General features: G+C 42.7%; 1 long non-coding RNA gene across 1 annotated transcript in view; it reads left to right on the forward strand.

The window, feature by feature from the left end:
* Window positions 1-365: 365 nt before the first annotated feature.
* The window catches only part of LOC109319644, a 56,776-nt gene continuing 51,936 nt past the window's right edge, over window positions 366-5,205 (forward strand). Inside the window, exon 1 of the long non-coding RNA XR_002103572.1 lies at window positions 366-518. This is a non-coding gene — a long non-coding RNA (uncharacterized LOC109319644). The remainder of the gene's footprint in view (window positions 519-5,205) is intronic.

Genomic DNA, 5,205 nt, shown 5'->3' on the forward strand with positions numbered 1-5,205 from the left:
TCATTGCATGTGTGGATATGCCCATAGAAAACAATTAGGAGTAGAAAGCAAATTCAGTTTAAAAAAATCTTGTGTTCAATATAATTTAAAATGTTACTACACAGCCAAGAATGTATAAAAACAGAAAAAAAAAACCTTACATTATTTTAATCTGACAATGTCTTTTTGAGCGGCTTCTTTTTTCTGACCAGGCAATTCCATGTGCATTAAGAGGGCAATCTTCTGCTAGACCTAGCAATAGCTCAGCTCACTAAATTCATGCGTAACCTACTGCCCCAGTGAACGTCCCAGAGGTCTGCAGCATTTGATAATACCACCACATATCTGACAAAAAGCTCCACCCCTTCCTGAGGAGCAGCAACAGCAGCAGCTCCTCTTTTGGAGAAGACAGAGGAGAAGCAACTTGTTAATGGGACAGAATAGAGAGTAAAAGCTGAAGGAAAATAGTTTCCTTTTTGTTAGAATAAGGGGCACACCTGCAACTATTGCTGTTTTGGGGGCTTCAGCAAAAGGCAAAGGTAAGTGTGGTATGATTCACCTTTATGTGGGAAGACAAGGTGATGGGGAAGGGAAGTACTTTAGCTTAGGGACCTGGACTCAGTGTTTATCCAGGGCTTCTAATTGTAGCTGCATCTGGCCCACACTCTTAGCTGGATGCTTTATTCTGTAGAGACTAGGTAAGACAATACTGTTTTGTGCAGGAAACACTTTACCATACACCCTGTTTAGAATCAGAGATTTGCAGGGCAGTAGGCTCTGAAAAATTTTCAGTCACGATTACTCTGTGTGTGGTGTTTCCTTGGTTGTGTCTCAATTCTAAGCTAGATAGTGGCATTTGTGGTATAGATCTCTCTGCACTGCAGAGTTGCTCTCCTTGTTCTTATTCTCTCCTATTTTATCACATGCTATTTTCTTGCAGGAAATGATAAAGTGCTTTTTCACTGTTTAATATAGGAAGTTCTAAAAGTATTGCTCTTATTAGCCTGGTTGGATGTTTTATCTGGGGGCAGGAACAAGTTCAAAGGCCAGCAGCTGCTCTCTTTAGCAGCTGTGTGTAGCCAAGCTGCATCTCCTATAAATTCTTCTTTTCTTAAGCTTTTTGAATTTATGGAAGGAATACAATTGTGTTTGTAGAATTATTTGTCTAGAGCTCGTCTGCTAGCTTCAGGTTTGTGGAGCAGACTTTAGCATGACTTGTGGCTTGTATGGAACCAGATCCTGCTCTTGTTTGCACTTCTGCAACTAATGGCACGGGAATTATTTTCAGTTCATATGCACACCCCACACCATGGACATCTTCCTGCTCCCCTTAGCAGGACAGGCCTGACAAGACATCTTTCACTATCTGCAAGTAGATGATCCCTGGCCTTGCTGCTGGATTAGAGCCTGATCCTGCACACACGCTTCTATGTGGGCATAATTTATCAGCATGAGTGGTGAGCCCAAGAATGAATTTGGGATAGTGTCACTTGATTTTAAATCCCAGTCAGAATTATGACTTTCCTCTTTTACAAAACATATGTGAAAAATTTTATTGTTAAAATAACAAATGATGAAAACTAAACTGTGGAAATGTCTGTGAATTACTATTTTTGAGCTGGTGAGCTTTGATACAGATGAGTGTTTAAAAACTAAAGGTTTTACCCTACCCTCAAACAAACCCTCTTTGGTAATAATTTAGCTAAGATCATTGTTTTGACATGGAGGGTTTTTCTGGAAAAAATATTGTAAAATATTGACTATGGGCAAAAGTGAATAATTTTTTTGGATAGGCTAATTAGTAGAAGAAAAAATACTTTCTTTTTAGCTAGAAATTCCTTTAATTCTTTCTCACATAAAACACTGGGGTTGGTGGGGTTTTTTGGAAAAAGTTGATTGAACTCCTTCTTCCAAAGAACACAAGTTGTTTACAAGCTCTTTTCCCAGTATCAGATTCAGTTTCAGTTGAAGTCTATGAGATTTTTTTCTACTCCTTTACTGGAATCAAATGTGTCAGCCACTTTGATTTACAGAGAACATCCAAGGTATCAAAACTATGCACTTCACAAGTCTGTAGAAAGTGTTTGTTTCAGTCTTACTGCAGCATAATCAGAAACAAACTTCATTTTTACATAAACAACCGCAGCTGTAAACTGCCAGACAGTCATACCACACTGTGTTAATGCAGAAGCATTTTAGACGAGGGTGACCTAATAAAACAAATTGCCCCAAGCACACTGCATTATAAGAGCACTTCATTTTTTGTTAAGAGCCTAGTTTCTGGGGGGGAAGCCAATTTATTGTCGCTATTCACAAAAAGAGTAGGATGACTCATGTTTCAAATGAGGAGTTAAAGACAGGACATCCCGTAAACAGCCTGGAACAACATTTGATCAGTTTTGTGAACTGAAATGAACCGTGGTTGTCTCCAATGTCCTGATTTTCAAAGTTGTCTGTGACTTCCAGAGTTGTCTGTGATACAAGTAACATTATTCACTAATTCCATTAAAATCAAGGAGATTACACATTTGAGCAAAGTTACTCTGGCCTCTTGCACAATGTGACCTGGAGCCCTGCATTTCTAATAGGGAGGTAACTACAAATATTAGTCCTCCAGGAGCACAGCTGGGCTTAGGACTGGCCTTTGTGCACTGTACCAAAAGCAGGAAGTTCATCTTTTGGCTTGATTGTAAAGAGATTGCTTTAGCTTTGTGTCCACCAGCCCAAATTCTACCCTTAGTGAGCGTAACAATTCTGCTCCCTGCTGTGTATCACCTGTAAATGCATGCATTAGTTACCCAAAGCATGTGAAGTGTCCTCCATTAGACTAGCAAAAAGTTTCATGTTCCCACTGGTTTTTGATGAAGTAAACATGCATCCTCATCAGAGGATTGCAGATAATAGGGTTTTATTCTTGTGTGGTTTTTTTAGGGTTTTTTTTATATTCAGTTTTTAAAACGTTTTTAGTGGAATGAAAATTATATGGTTGGCAGTGAGATGTTGCCTCAAGTTTAGGCTGTACCACTTTTATTGCTAAATTATTTAGGGTTTTAGGTTTATTTGTGCCAGTGATGTAACCTAATAAAGAGTGAGCAGATATGTGTTGGACTGACCCAGTAAAGGAGAAGAAGATATCCCCTGCGATCAGGGGCAATTCCTGCCCTGTCGGCCCTGTGTTTATGATCCAGATACTTTGTTTTGGGTGGACCCAAACCCTCAGACCAACTATGACCTTTCCATTTGATAATAGGCAAATTTTATTGAAACATTGTGATAGCAGGTAAGAATAATACAAGCAATTCTATATCTACCAATTCCAGGGCTATTATCAGAGTCGAGGTACGTCTAGCCAGGATACAAGCTTCACTTTGAGGTTCTCTCTTGAATGTAAGATGTTGGCAGCCTGGAAGTTGCGGGCTGAGGTCCACCCCATCCCCACAATGGGGTGGATGAGATGGGCTGGTGGTATGCCCTCTGTCCATGGTGCCTTGGGTTTCCCTCTCAGGAACCCTTTGTTGCTCTGAAAATCCCTTCTTTTGTATTCTTTCCCCTCCTGATGACTCTTCATGTGTGGGCATTGCTGATTGGTCTTTCTGTGGTCGTCATACTGTCTATGTCCTGTCCTGTCAGCATATTCCTTTGTTTTGCAAACCCATCATATGCACACATCCTAATTTGGGCTTTCCTGTTGTCCTTCTAATTTGGTCTGTTCCCCCAAACCAGAAATCCCAGGGCTCTCAGTTGGACACTGTGACCTGGTACCACCTTATCTCATGTTATGGAACAGTGTGGTATATGCCTACAATTTCCCAGCCTATGTGTCTGTTCCTGTCTGCCTTGAAGGGTGGGAAACTGTGTAAAAACCAGGCTTTTAGAATCAATTAACTCTTGCTGTTGCCTTGGGCCATTGCTCTAACTCATACTTTATAGGCCAATTCCAAAAAGGAAAGCTCTAAACTCCCTTTTCTAGCCATCATGCCCCTCTCAGGGAAAACGGTCCGTACCAGAGAGGCATATAGGGGTGACACATAGTGGGTGCATGGGGGTGCATGTGCACCCCCTGAGAGTGCCAGAGCACACCCTGTCAGGCTGCACTCCCTGTGTACCCGGTGGGCAGGGGGGCAGGCGGGAACACCGGTGCCCCCCCGAGAATGCCAGCTGGGAAGCAGGGCCGCCAGTAAAAGTTCCGGAAGTGGCTTTGCTGCTTTTATGGTGAGTGAGATTGGTGCCCTGCGGCCAGCAAGATTGGCTGCGGGGGGACCCCCCCCCACCTTCCTGGTTGCTGACTGGTGTTAGGGGGGCACATGCCCCGCCTGACTCAAGAGGCACCAGACACCTATGGGGGCATATTTTGAAATGGGGAAAGGCAAGAATTCCTCATTGTGAAGTTTTCATTTCAAAATGGCTAAGCAATGATGATATCTTCCATTTTTCAGGGATATTGATTGTAGCCATGTTGGTCCAAAGGCGTAGGCGGACAAAACTCATGGGTAGAGGCAATATCTTTTATTAGACAAACTAAATAGTTGCAAAAAACAACTTCTTCAGGCAATGGAGAATTCAAAGATTATGACTTTTCTCCCAGGTAGAAAAGAAACTTCATTTTGCACATCTTTCTACTTCATCTATCTTCAAGAAAGGGAGGAAAGTGGATCCGGCTAACTATAAGCCCATCAGCCTGACTTCTATCCCGGGGAAGATCTTAGAAAAGTTTATTAAGGAGGCCATCCTTGAGGGACTGGCCCAGGCTAACATCCTAAGGGATAGCCATCATGGGTTTGTTGCGGGTAGGTCTTGTTTGAGCAATCTCATTTCCTTCTATGACCAGGTGACCTATCACCTAGACAAGGGAGAAGAGATTGATGTCATATATCTTGACTTCAAAAAAGCCTTCGAACTAGTATCTCATGATCACCTGTTGGCAAAACTGGCCAATTGTGGCTTTGGATCCACCACGATCCAATGGCTGGAAAATTGGCTCCGTGGTCAGACCCAGAGGGTAGTAATTGATGGAAGTCACTCATCATGGCATCCTGTGACCAGTGGGGTCCCCCAGGGCCCTGTCCTTGGATCCATATTGTTCAACATCTTCATTAATGATGTGGACGTTGGAGTCAGGCACGGACTGGCCAAGTTCACCGATGACACCAAACTTTGGGGCAAAGCATCCACACCAGAAGACAGGCAGGTGATCCAGGCTGACCTGGACAGGCTCAGCAAATGGGC

Source organism: Crocodylus porosus, unplaced genomic scaffold (assembly GCF_001723895.1).
Source record: "Crocodylus porosus isolate Cpor-Errol unplaced genomic scaffold, CroPor_comp1, whole genome shotgun sequence".
NCBI lineage: Eukaryota > Metazoa > Chordata > Crocodylia > Crocodylidae > Crocodylus > Crocodylus porosus.